The sequence below is a fragment of the Muscardinus avellanarius genome, assembly GCF_963383645.1.
Source record: "Muscardinus avellanarius genome assembly, chromosome: 3".
Lineage (NCBI taxonomy): Eukaryota > Metazoa > Chordata > Mammalia > Rodentia > Gliridae > Muscardinus > Muscardinus avellanarius.
In genome coordinates, this window is record NC_137788.1 from 9,399,431 (window position 1) to 9,413,817 (window position 14,387).

The window sequence follows — 14,387 nt, forward strand, 5'->3', positions numbered from 1 at the left end:
TTACTACTTGCTGAGTCTGTCCTCGAACCTGTGATCCTCCCATCTCTGCTTCCCAAGTATTGAGATTACAAGCGTGCGCCACCACGCCCGGCTAAGCCCTGTGCCTTCTAAGTGTTGTTTTCTCTCCCTCTTTTCTCTCCTCTCCTCCTGTACGCTCCTTGCTTGGCGTGTCTCTCCACAGAGGCTGTGGCCCCGTGACCGAGACCATGAGTGGTAAAGTCAGACAGGACCTGGGTTCAAATCCTCTGTCACGAGCCAGATATGACGGCACACGCCTGTAGTACTTGGGAGGCCGAGACAGGAGGATCACAGGTTCAAGACCAGCCTCAGCAACGTAGTGAGGCCCTCAGCAACTTAGGGAGACCCTGTTTCAAAATGAAAAATAAATAGGGCTAAGTGTGGTGGTGCACGTTTGTAATCCCAGCATTCGGGAGGCTGAGACAGGAGGATTCCGGTTCACGGACAGCCTCAGCTACTTAGTGAGGCCCTTTGCAACTCAGACCCTGTTTCAAAATAAAGAATAAAAAATTGGGAGCTGGGGGTATAGCTCAGAGGTAGAATGCCCCTGGGTTACATCCCCAGTACCATACACACACACACACACACACACACACACACACACACACACACACACACACACACACACACACACACACAAATAGGGCAAGGGATGTGGCTTGGAGGTGGTTACCTCTGGATTCAAACCCTAACACGACCAAACCCCCTCCTGCCAAAAATCTCTAGGACCCTGCTGTCCTTCCCCTCTGCCTCCTGTTCTGTGTGGCGGCTGTCGGGAGGTCTCACGGAAGGTGATCTACTTGTTCTAGGTCCGGTTCTCCAGAAGCTGCTGTGATTTACTGGAGGAGAACGGGCTGGGGCCACAGGACCGGTCAGGGGAAGGGACCGGGCAGGGACAGGCGGAGCCGGCTCAGCCTGGCCCTGTGAGGGGTCCCAGGCTTGGAAGTGAACCAGAGCTAGTCCCGTCTCGGGGCGGGGGTCAGCCCTTTAGCTGGTGAGCCCTTCTCAGCTGACACACAGCCGTGGGGGGCGGGCACCCTGCTGGCCAGGAGGATCCGAAACCCTTAGAACTGCAAGCGCCTGTGTGCAGGAGACTCCAGAATGTTCCCCGTTGCCAGGGGCCAGGCGGTGGGTGTTCCCTGAGTCCCCGGCTGGAGGTCTAGGTATGGCCAGGCCACTGTCTCTGCCCTCTGCATCACAGGGTGGTAGGACCGGCAAGTACACCGTTTCAGGATAGCGATGTGACCGACAGAGGGGCCACGTCTATGTCCCCGAGAACTCAGAGGAGGAAGCAGAGCCTGGGGGAGTCAGGGAGGGCCTCCTGGAGGAGGCAGGATTTAGTTGAAGGACAAAGTGAGGTTTCCCAGGTGCAGGAGGTCAGGGGAGGCAGCCTGGGTAGAGCGAGGCTTGGCGCTAGGATGTGGCTCCCCGGGCAGCCGCAGAGCCGCCCAGCTGTGGGGAAGTTGTGCAGCCCGCCCGCCTGCAGACGCCAGTGTGTTGCACAGAGGCGGCGGAAGGAGGCTGGGCCTCTCTTGTCCCCTGCCTCTGCTGACCTGGAATGGGGACGGAGCATCAGTAAAACCCCAGGAGGGAAATGGCTGAGCGTTTGCAGGGTGGGACCTGGGCACCGGGTGCGGCGGGTCCCAAAACGACCATGCTGATGGCTGTTTGCCTTTTCCCTTCCAGGTGGCATCTCCACCCTATGCCCCGGGCCCTGGGCACACGTGCCAGGCGCGGGAATACTACGACAAGAAGGCCGAGATGTGCTGCAGTCTGTGCGAGCCAGGTGAGAGGCCCCGGAGGAGGCGCGTGTGTGCAGGGGCTGGGGGGCAGGACCCTGGCCTCAGTCGTACAGAGCCCCTCGTGTGCCAGGCGCTCCCGGGCCTTTGCATATGCCGTCGGCTTTGCCTGGCACACTCCCCAGCTCCCTGTCCCTGTGTAACTCCTACGTGTCCTTTATTTATTTATTATTAATTAATTAATTTATTTATTTTTGGTGGTACTGGGATGGAACCCAGGGGCTTTCTACACTCCCAGACCTATTTTATATTTTATTTGGAAACAGGGTCTCACTAAGTTGCAGAGGGCCTAAGTAGCTGAGGCTGGCTTCGAACCTGTGCCATCCTCCTGTCCCAGCCTCCCGAGCGCTGGGATTACAAGCGTGTGCCACCACGCCCACTCTACATGTCCTTCAGACCTCAGGTGTCCCCTCCTCCACACCGCCCAGCCAGGTAGCACACATTCTCTGGTCGCCTCTGGCCTTTTAGTGCCACGGGGCACATTTGTCGGCATCAGCAGATGCGTGCCCATTTCCGGAGATGGTGGACTTGAGCCCCGTCCCCAGTGGGGAGAGCCGGGGAGCCGCCTCCGCCCAATCACGTTTGTATCTTCCCTCGTGTAGCATTTATAAAGCTCCTACTGTGTGTTTCAGGCGCCAGGAATACAACAGAGAGCAGGGCAGACAGAGCCTGTGCCCTCGTGGGGGCTGCTTGCCAGTAGAGGATGCAGGTTAGACAGATGTTTTTTGGGGGTAGCTGGGACGGTCTCCCCCGGGGGTGACACTGGGGCCAATCCCTGCAGGAGGAGAAGGAGCAAGTGGTACAGGTATATAGGGAGCATCATGTCTGGTGGTGGCAGCAGACATAGGTCCTGGGGTGATAGCATATTTGGTGGGTGTAGGAATGGTGAGGTCTGGGTGTGTGGACCGAGTGAGTCAGAGGGTGCTGGGAGCAGATGAGGATGAGGAGGAAGCAGGGGCCATGGCAAAGAGTTTGGGTTTATTCTGGAAAATTCTGGAAGCCTCTGAAGGTGTTCAGCCATTTTCTGGGAAGGGAGCTGTGTGCCGGTCACCTCCCAGGGCCATTTCAAGAGACAGCAGGTAAAGTGACGTCTTTCTTCTATTAAGTGGCGGGGTCTGCCAGGTGCAGCGTGCGTGCCCGTAACCCCAGCGACTCGGGAGGCTGAGGCAGGAGGATTGCAGGTTTGAGGTGGACTAGGCCACTGAGCGAGACACTGTCTCTACGTAAATGAATGAATGAATAGCCACGCACGAAGCCCAAGCCCTAGTTTCAATCTTTAGGACTGAGAAAAAAAAAAAAAAAAAAAAAGCTGGGCGTGGCGGTGCACGCTTGTAATCCCAGTATTTGGGAGGCCGAGACAGGAGGATCGCAGGTTTCTGACCAGCCTCAGCTACTTAGTGAGGCCCTTTGCAACTCAATGAGACCCTGTTTCAAAATAAAGAATAAAAAAATAGGGCTGGGGGTGTAGCTCAGAGGTAGAATGCCCCTGGGTTCCATCCCCAATACTTCCAAAAAAAAAAAAGTTCTGCACATGCATGTGTGTGTGTGTACACACACATTGTACACACACACACACACACACACACACACACACACACACACACACAGCAGGGTTTCTTTAAGAAGTTATGATACTAGCAGGACAGTGAATGGGCTTAGAGGAGCAGACGCCCTAAAGATGTTCCCTGGTGTTCTCTTGCCCTCCACTGTGCCTTCTCTGCAGACCTTCAGGAATCCCGTGCCCTGATTCCTGGTAGGATGCCGGGGTCTATATTAAATGTCCTTCTTCCCCTGTGTAGCATGTGCGCCTAGGTAGAGGATTTTAGCCACCCATCAAGAAGAACAAAGTCAACTCTTAACAAAGTATAATCCACCAATACTAGGTTTCCAGTGGTGGGATTTCAGGTATCTGGGGAGAGCCCAGGGGACTGTTTTGTGAGCAGAGGGCTTTTGGAGATGGAACGGTAGTTGATTCTTGCCAGATGCAAGATGCATGGACAGAGGTGTTGGAATTTTACTAAAGAGCCTTCCCAAGCCCATCAGGGTGGTGCACACTGGGATGCCAGTGTTTGGGAGGCAGAGACAGGAGGATGGCAGGTTCAAGACCAGTCTTAGCAATTTAGAGAGACTCTTAGCAATTTAGCAAGACCCTATTTCAAAATTTTTTAAAAAAAGTCAGGCGTGGTGGTGCATGCTTATAATCCCAGTACTTGGGAGGCTGACACAAGAAGATTGCAGGTTTGCCGCCAGCCTCAGCTATGTACTGAAACCCTCTGCAACTTAGTGAGAGCCTGTTTCAAAATAAAGAATAAAAAATTAGGAAGCTGGGCGTGGTGGTGTAGGCTTGTAATCCCAGCATTTGAGAGGCTGAGACAGGAAGATTGTGGTTCACGGACAGCCTCAGCTACTTAGTGAGGCCCTCTGCAACTCAGTGAGACCCGGTTCACAAATAAAGAATAAAAAATAGGGCTGGGGGTATAGCTTAGAGGTAGAACTCCCAGTATAAAAAAAAGAATAAAAAAATAGGGCCAGAGTTGTAACTTGGAGGTAGATATCCCTGTGTTCTAGCCCCAGTACCAAAAAAAGGGGGGGGGGAATATTAAAAATAGGGCTAGAGGTGTAGCTCAGAGGTAGATGCCCCTGGGTTCAATCCTCAGTACTGCAAAAATAAATAAATAAAATATACATACATACTTATTTTTGTGGTTCGGGATGGAACCCAGGGGCATTCGATCTCCAAGCTACAGCTACACCCCCTGCCCTATTTTTTAATTCTTTTTTTTTTTTTTTTTTTTTTTTTTTGGTGGTACTGGGGTTCCTGGAAGCCCTCTACTTCCGGGCTACAGTCCCAGACCTATTTTTATACTTTTTTATTCAGAGACAAGGTCTCTTAAGCCAGCGCACACGGCTGGCTTTGAACCTGGGCGATCTTCCTGTCTCCGCCTCCCAAGCGCAGGGATTACAAGCGTGCGCCACCATGCCCGGCTTTATTCTTTATTTTGAAACAGGATCTCACTGAGTTGCAAAGGACCTTATTAAGTAGCTGAGGCTGTCCCTGAACCGTGATCCTCCTGTCTCAGACTCCCAAATGCTGGGATTATAAGCGTGCGCCACCACGCCCAGCTTCTAATAAATAAATTTTCTAAAAGGCTGGGAGTATAGCTTAGAGGTAGAATGCTCCTGGGTTTTATCCCCAGTAGCACACATACACACACACCTACGCACCCGCCTCCTTTCCCAGCTCAGGTTCAGAACTCAGGTGGAGGGTACACTCTGGGAACTGTGGATACACCTGGGGTCCTGGCAAAAGCCCACCCTGCTGAGACCCCCGGGCCTTGTTTTCCTAGGCTACCATGCAAAAATAACCTGCACCAACACGTCGGACACCGTGTGTGCCCCCTGCGAGGACAGCACCTACACCCGCATCTGGAACTGGGTCTCTGAGTGCTTGAGCTGTGGTTCCAGGTGCAGCTCTGGTGAGTGGGCCCAGAGGGAGGGTGCCCCAGCTCACTCCCGCCACCGCGCACCCAGCCCCTCGGCTGCAGCTGGCTGCCATTGCCCCGGTCATTTGTTTCTACCCCCTGCCTCCCCCAGGAAATGAGATTGTTTTTCCTTCCTTTCTTTCTTTCTCTCTCTCTTTTTTTTTTAAATAGTACTGGGGATGAAACCCAGGGGCCTTGTACCTCTGAGCTACATTCCCAGCCCTATTTTTTTTTAGTCTTTTTAAAAATGTTAATGTAATTTAATTTTATTATTATTTTTTTTGGTGGTACTAGGGGTGGAACCCACAGGCTTTCTACCTCCAGGCTATCCTCCCAGACCTATTTTATATTTTATTTGGAAACAGGGTCTCACTAAGTTGCTGAGAGCCTCACTAAGTAGCTGAGGCTGGCTTTGAACCTGTGCGATCCTCCTGTGTCAGCCTCCCAAGCACAGGGATTACAAGCGTGCGCCACCACGCCCAGCTTAGTCTTTTTTTATTTTATTTTTTATTTTTTAAACTTTTTATTTTTTGGTGGTACTGAGGTTCCTGGAAGCCCTTCTACCTCCAGGCTATACTCCCAGACCTATTTTATATATTTTTTTAATTTGGAAACAGGGTCTCTTAAGCCAGCAAGGCTGGCTCCAAACCAGCGCGATCCTCCTGTCTCCGCCTCCCAAGCGCGGGGATTACAAGTGTGCGCCACCACGCCTGGCAGTCTTTTTTTTTATTTTTGAAACGGGGTCTCACTTAGTTGCGGAGGACCTCACTAAGTAGCTGAGTTTTTCTGCGAACCACGATCCTCTGGCCTCAGCCGCCTGAATGCTGGGATTACAAGTATATGCCACCATGCCTGGCCTGTTTATCATTTCTTTTTTCTTTTTGTTTCATTTCTTTTTCTTTTCTTTTCTTTTTCTTTCTTTCTTTTTTTTTTTTTTTTTTGGTGGTACTGGGGTTCCTGGAAACCCTTCTACCTCCGGGCTACACTCCCAGACCTATTTTATATATTTTTTTATTTGGGAAGAGGGTCTCTTAAGCCAGTGAGGCTGGCTTTGAACCTGCGTGATCCCCCTGTCTCTGCCTCCCAAGCATGGGTATTACAAGTGTGCGTCACCACGCCCGGCCTATTTATTATATATATATATATATATATATATATAATTTATTTTGCGGATTTGGGGATGGAACCCAGGGGCATTTGACCTCTGAGCTACACCCCCTGCCCTATTTTTTATTCTTTAAATTGAAATGGTCTCCCTGAGTTGCAGAGGACCTCACTAAGCAGCTGAGGCCGTCCGCAAACCACGATCCTCCGGTCTCAACCTCCCAAATGCTGGGATTACAAGCGTGCGCCACCACGCCCGGCCTGTTTGTCATTTCTAAATGGCACCTTCCTTCCCCATCTCAGGAAATCCTCAGCACATCCCCCGGGGCAGGCAGCTTGGGGACAGTGGCGGGAGAACAGAGCCTGTCTCCTTGGTGAGCAGGCATGCTTGCCCGTGCCCCCATGGATGTGGTGGGTGCACACTCTGGGCCCTGGATTAAGGGGACCCCCTGGCTTCCTGCAGATCAGAGGGCTCCATGGGGGCCGGGAGGGCAGAGCGGGCATTGCAAAGGTGCCACTCACCCCGGCCCCCCATCTTGCTCCCGCAGACCAGGTGGAAACGCAGCCCTGCGCTCCCACAAGGAACCGCGTTTGCTCCTGCAAACTGGGCCGGTACTGCATGCTGAGGAACCAGGACCAGGACCAGGGTGGCTGCCGCATCTGTATGTTACTGAGCAAGTGCCGCCCCGGCTACGGTGTAGCCAGACCAGGTATGGGGCCCTCTTCGCAGACAGCCCCGGGCTGTCATGGCCATCCACCTGCTGGCCCAGCCTGGGAACGTCACCGGTGGTGGCCAGGTGCAATGTCCATCCATCCGCCATTCACCCTCTCCTTCAGCATTCCTGATTAGGCACCTATTGTATACTTGGGGCTGGAGCCCCAGAGATGGGTCACACTAAGCCCTGAGCGGGGTGTGGTGGGACGTACCTGTCATAGCAGTATTTCAGAGGCTGAAACAGGCAGCTCGAAGGTTGGAGGACGGTCTCAGCAACTTAGTGAAGCCCTGTTTCCAAATAAAAAATAAAATAGGTCTGAGGGTGTAGCGCAGAGAAAGAATGTCCTGGGTTCAATTACTAGTACCACAAAGACAAAACCAAACCAAAGCAACAACAACAGCCAACGAGCAGATGCTGCAGGAGGGGACCGGCTCTGTGTGTGTTAAGGGTAGGGGCGCGCACAGAGGTCCTCGGGCCCCGCAGGCCTCCCCCGGGGCTCTGTCACTGAGGTCCCTGTTCCCCAGAGTTTCCAAAGTGTTAACAAGCTCCGATTTTCCCCTCACAGGAACTGCAACCTCAAATGTGGTGTGCGCCCCGTGCCCTAAAGGGACGTTCTCCAACACGACTTCATCCACAGATACCTGCCGGCCCCACCGCAAGTGAGTACCTGAGGCCCTTGGTTCTGAAGAGCAGAGAGAGGCTGTCCCTGGAGGACTGGGGTCTAAGATCCCCAGCACCTCACCAGCACCACAATCCGGATGGTTCCTCTGGGGGCGGAGCCTTGACAGAGCCCGAACTGGGTGAAGGGGGGACAGCGGGGGTGAGCCTGAGAGAGCCTGGTGTACATACCCACCCACCCATCCTTGCCTACTGACCGGGCTCCCCAAAATAAGCCCCTTTCCCGAGCCTCTGTCATCCTTTGCCCCCAGCTGCAGCGTGGTGGCCATCCCGGGCAGCGCCAGCATGGATGCCGTCTGCGCATCAGTGCCAACTGTAACTCCCACTCTAAGAGTGGCCCTGAGGTCGACCCAGGTCCTACAGCCAGTGTCCACGAGCTCTCAGGACGGGGAGCCAGCTTCCAGGCCCAGCATGGCTGCAGCCACCAAGCCCCGGGTCTCCATAGGCGCCAACCCCCCAGCTGAAGGGGTCAGCGCGGCCGGCATCTCTCTTCCAGTTGGTGAGTGTAATGGTTGAGGGAACTGTTACGGTGCTGGAATGGTTCCAGGGACCCTGCTGGGCTCCTGAAACTGTTCCAATTACAGTGAGAGAGAGAGAGAGAGACATAACCGCGGGTTCTTGTTCTGAACTAGGTATAGAAAACTCTAGTCTGAACCCTGCAAGCTCAAGCCACTTTATTATTACAAATATGGAAAGATAGGATATAGATTAATACAGCCCATACCTGAAATAGTCTAGGGGGTGACTTGAAGTCATCGAAGATTTCTGGATACAGAGTATTTTATTTTAGTATTTTCATTTATTTATTTATTATTTTTAATATATATTTATTGGTGCATTGTAATCATACATCACATTGGAATACAAGACTTGTGAGGATATACAAGCAGACATCATCCAATTAGCTCTTATCCAATCCCCATCCATTCCCTCCCCCTCCCTCGATCCCATGTTTGATTGGTGATTATCTTGATACATTTGTTTACGTACATCATGAGTCTTAAAGAGATTCCATCCTCCCCCCTCCCATCTCCTCTGATTGGTCACCTTAATTGCTCCTCTATAGGGCCCTTTCTTCAACTAGACCTCCTCCTATTACCCATTTCTTCCTAGTTTTTGTGTATTAGGGAAAGCATCTGTTTTTTTTTGTTTTTTTTTTTTACTTTCTGTGATATTTCTCTGTGTATGCCGCATTACAAGTTCTGATCCCACTCTTGACGGCCCCAACACTGGCCTGGCCACCCGGAGGACACTGATCCTGACCTTGCTGGCTCCAGTACTGGCCTTGCCTCATGGTAGGCCCCGATCCTGGCCTCGCTGGCCCCAGCATCGGCCTCACCCCGCAGCGTGCTCCGATCCCGGCCTCAGAGGCCCCAGCACTGGCCTTGCCTCATGGCAGGCTCCGATCCCAGCTTTGCTGGCACCGGCTCAGGCCTAACCCCTCGGCAGGCTCCAATCCCGGCCTCGGAGACCCCAGCGCTGGCCTTGCCTCACGGCAGGCTCTGATCCTGGCCTTACTGGCCCCAGCACCAGCCTCACCCCTCAGCAGGCTCCAATCCCAGCCTCGGAGGTCCCAGCACTGGCCTTGCCCCACAGCAGGCTCCGATCCCAGCCTCACTGGCCCCGGCACTGGCCTCACCCCTCTGCAGGCTCCAATCCCAGCCTCGGAGGCCCCAGGACCGGCCTTGCCTCACAGCAGGCTCCAATATCTGCCCTTTTTTCGGGGCAGGTCTTTTGATGTGGAGATTCCTTCCTGTAGACCTGCCCTGTCTCCCACACAGACCCCACACCTTTTGTTACACTCCAAAATGTGTTAGTTGCTTATCAGGAGTCTGGGATCTCTTGAAAGCTCATGCATTCCCCCACATCTTTGAGGAAATTTGCTTCTCTTAGAAATGTAAAAGACCAAGCCTGGTGTGGTGGCATACTTATAATCCCAGCATTCAGGAGGCTGAGACCAGAGGATCACAGTTCATGGACAGCCTCAGCTACTTAGTGAGGCCCTCTGCAGCTCAGTGAGACCTTGTTTCAAAATAAAGAATAAAAAATAGGGCAGGGGCTGTAGCTCAGAGGTCGAATGCCCCTGGGTTCCATCCCCAGACCCGCAAAAAAAAAAAAAAAAAAAAAAAAGAAATGTAAAAGACCAGCCAGGCGTGGTGGTGCACACTTGTAATCCCAGCATTCGGGAGGCTGAGACCAGAGGATTGTGGTTCGTCGACAGCCTCAGCTACTTAGTGAGGTCCTATGAAACTTAGTGAAATCCTGTTTCAAAAAAATAAAGAATAATAATTAAAAAAAGGGCAGTGGGTGTAGCTTGAAGGTCAAATGCCCCTGGGTTCCATCTCCAGACCTGCAAAAAAAAGAAAAATGTAAAAGACCCTAGGCTTCTGGACTTTTTCTGTTCTCTTGCTAATTACCCTGGGTGCCTGGAAATCTGCAGCCCTTTCCTAGAAGCTTCTAGCTTCCTAATTCAATATTTCACAATATTGGTACATTTCATATTTTAAAGCCATTTTTGGTACATTAATACATTTCGAAGTCATTTCACAATACTGGTACGGTAAGTCACAGAGGACCCACCCTTCCGTTCTTCTTCCCTCCCTCCCTCCCTTCCTTTCCTCTTTCCTTTTCTCTCTCTCTGTCTGTCTCTGTCTCTGTCTCTATCTCTGTCCTGTTGGGAGCTCTCTGTCCTGGGGTACAGGTAACAGAGACCAGTCTCCTCCCTGTACTCGTATTGGGAAGACCCAGCACTGTCCCTGAACCATGGGTGGGGTGAGACAGTCTATGTTTGATGTGCACAGGAAGATGGTCTCCTGGCTGCTCGCCTGCCTGCCTTTCTTTCTTTCTTTCTTTCTTTCTTTCTTTCTTTCTTTCTTTCTTTCTTTCTTTCTTTCACTGGAGATTGAACCCAGGGGCATTCTTTCTCCGAGCTATACCTCCAGGCCTATTTTTTATTCTTTTTTTTTTTATGTGTGTGGTACTGGGGATGGAACCCAATGGTCTTCTGCCTCTGAGCTACATCCTAGACCTATTTATATTTTATTTGGAAACAGGGTCTCACTAAGTTGTTCTGAGCCTCACTAGCTGCTGAGGCTGTCCTCGAACCGTGATCCTTCTGTCTTAGCCTCCCAACTGCTGGGATTACAAGCATGCTCCACCACGCCTGGCCTGGCTGCAGTTTCTTAAGAGCCTGTTTGGTTCCTGAGGCCGTGGGCTGAGTCAGGACGTAATGGGCTTCCCTCCCAGAGTTAAGGCCATGCCTAAACATAGCCCCCAAACACACCTGGCTCATCCTTGAGTCCGAGCGCCTTGGGCTGGACTTGCCCCTCCTGGGCATCACCCCAGCCATCCCCGGCCAGGGCCAGGGCCAGGGCCACGGCCAGGGCTGCCCCTGGAACACTGGAGTGTGTTTGTAGCCCCCTGAGCACTGATTCCTCCCCTAGGACTGATCGTGGGTGTGACCGCCCTGGGGCTGCTGGTACTGGGACTGGTGAACTGTCTCATCCTAACCCAGAAGAAAAGTAAGCATCCTTCCCTTCCTGGCCCCTTTGTCCGCTCATTCAGGAAGTTTTCTGGCGCCTCCTAGGAGTCCTGCATGGGGCACGGGCGTGTGGGGCACAGCCTTGGGTTCAGACACATCTGGAACCCGCTCAGGAAACCGCAGTCCCTGCTCCCGCGGGCGCTCAGGGCTTGGGGCGGAAGGCACTTCCGCTGACTTAGCTCCAGGCAGTGTGTGGCCGGGGTTACCCAGGACGGGAGGAGCTGGGGGTTCCTATCCAGGAAGCCTGGGGAGCAGGGGGCCTGGAGGGGAGAGGGCCTAGCTGGCGAGTGGGCTGGGTGGGTCTTGGGCTTACCAGGTCTGGTGGCCCGGGCTCCCCCGGGCTGGCCTATGCTGCTGGCTCTGCTGTCCTGGTCAGAACAGATGCGTCTGAGGAAGTTGCCCCCCAACCACGCCCCTGACTTGTCTCCTCTCTCCTCTTTATAGAGAAGCCCTCCTGTCTACAAAGAGAAGCCAAGGTGGTAAGTGGCCCACTGCCTCCTCCCGTGGTCTTCTCCTGGTGGGCTGGGTTTTCGCACAAGAAGCGCTGAGTTTCGCTGGTCTGTCCAGGGTCAGGAGGTAGGCAGTGTCTGAGGTTTACACGGGGCATTGGAAATCAGAGAGTCTGGTTTCATCTCTGGATTTTGCTAATAATAAGAGAGAGAGTGACTTGCCTGTGGTCGCCCAGCAATGTCTCTCTCTGGACTCCCAGTCCAGTGCTCTTTACACTACAGTACTTCTCTGAGGACCTTATTTCCCCATTCCTCCCTTTTCCTGGCTTCATCTCAATGACCCTGCTGACAGCTGATGCCTGGTGGCACTTAGAACAAATGTCCCCTCCAGGCTGTCCCCCACTGCCCAGTGGCCACCTTCTCCTTCTCAGCCAAGTGTTACCCAATATTCTGCGTGTTGAGTGTCCCGGGTGTGGCCCACAGGCCCACTTCCCCTTTCTTGTGCTGAGTTGGTATTCACGGAATATGACGGCCTGACCCCTGGGTGCTGGCGCTGTCTGCAGAGCCCTGTACCGTGTGGTAAACAGTTCCCGAGAGGGAGAAAGCCCAGCTGAATGTGCAATGTGCTCTCACTCTGGGCTGGAGACACGCATCGCGGGCGACTTCCAGCTCCCAAGGAAAGCCATTCTGAACTTGGATCTGGGAAGAGGCACCTAGGTGCCCGGTCAACCCCGATCTGGCCGAGTCCCAAGCCCCGCTCAGTGCCTGAGCTGTCGCTGAATCCCCACCCCGCCCCGGCCCCTCCAGCAGGGATACCAGCCTCCTCACTCCACGAACAGATGGGGAAACTGAGGCTCCAGGGCCTGGGTTGCTCCCGCAAGGCCAAGTCCTTAGATCCCAGCTGAGCCAGCTTTGGAGCGTGGTCTGATGGGTGGGTTTTGCCTGGGCCGCCGCCTTGTCCTGCAGGGGAGACAGCCACGCTGTTCTAGCCCTTCCTACCCTGCAGGACACTTGGCTCAGAGCAGTCAGCTACTTCCCAAGCTGGCACAACTAAGGAGAGTGGCCTGGACCATTCCTAGGCCACCGATCCTCAGCACCCTATACCCCAGCACACGCTCAGTACCGCTCAAGGCTCATGCACACGGCCCTGTGTGCAGAGACACACGTGTGTGCACACTTCACGTGACCTCTGCCTGTAGTGACGGGGCCGTGAGCCGCAGCCGCACGCTCACACCCACAAACAGGCTCTCTGGCTGGGTTCCTGTGTCTCTAACGCGCCCCCTCCTGCCCCATACTGCGGCCCCAGCTCGGGAACAGGGCTCGGGTGGCATCTGCTCCTGAACTTTGCAACTTGAGCTTGTGGCTTTAGAGGAGGCAGGCGGGCTTGACCTTTGGGGGTTTCTGTTCTGTCTGGTCTAGCCACCAGCAGAAGCAGGGAGGCCCAGCCCAGAAAACCCCTCTCTGGAGGTCACAGGAGTGATATTTGGTTGCCCCTTTGCCCTCTGAGCTCAGAGCGGGGGTGGGGGGGTGACGAAGGTTAGACCATGAATTTTTGTGTGTGTGTTTGGGTCTGGGGATGGAACCCAGGTGCATTCTACCTTCAAGCTGCACCCCCTGCCATATTTTTTTATTCTTTTCTTTTGAGACGGGGTCTCACTAAGTTGCAGAGGACTTCACTAAGTCGCTGAGGCTGTCTGCGAACCACAATCCTCCGGTCTCAGCCTCCCGAATGCTGGGATTACAAGCGTGCGCCACCACGCCCGGCAGACCATGAATCTGCAGTGCCTTCCTGTCCCTCCAAAACTGGGGAGCCTGGCCCTGTGGGACCTCCTGGGGAAGCAAAGGTGCAGCGGCAGCCTGCGGCGCATCCTCCACTGGAGTGAGCGTGGGTCACAGCCTCTTTGGGCTTCTGGGCCTCATAGGACAGCTTGCACAGGATTTTTGCAGCTCAGAGTCCTGGTGGGCTGGAATGGCCTCCAGGAAGAGGCCAGAGGATCCCTTAGCACTGGTGGGTGGGGTTGGGAGCCAGGGGCTGCTGTGATTGGCCAGAGAGGAGCAGCTCCAGGGAAGGACAGTGGTGCAGTAGTCCTGCCTCTGCTCAGCATCTGGAGTTATGCCTCCCTCTGGAAGAGACTAGGGGTAGGGAGGTCTTACTGAGTTGCAAAGGGCCTCACTAAGCAGCTGAGGCTGGCCGCGAACCACGATCCTCCTGTCTCAGTCTCTCGAGTGCTGGGATTACAAGCGTGCACCACCACACTCAGCATCCTTTTTTTTTTTTTTTTTTTTTTTTGCTGGTACCGGGGTTCCTGGAAACCCTTCTACCTCTGGGCTACACTCCCAGACCTATTTTATATATATTTTTGGAAACAGGGTCTCTTAAGCCAATGAGGCTGGCCTCAAACCAGCACAATCCTCCTGTGTCTGCCTCCCAAGCGTGGGGATTACAAGCGTGCGCCACCACGCCCGGCAGCATCCAATTTTTTTAAATTCTTAATTTGAAGCAATCTTGTAAAGTTGCTGAGGGCCTCTCTAAGTTGTTGAGACTGGCCTTAAACCTGTGATCCTCCTGTCTCAGCCTCCCAAGTACTGGGGTGACGGGC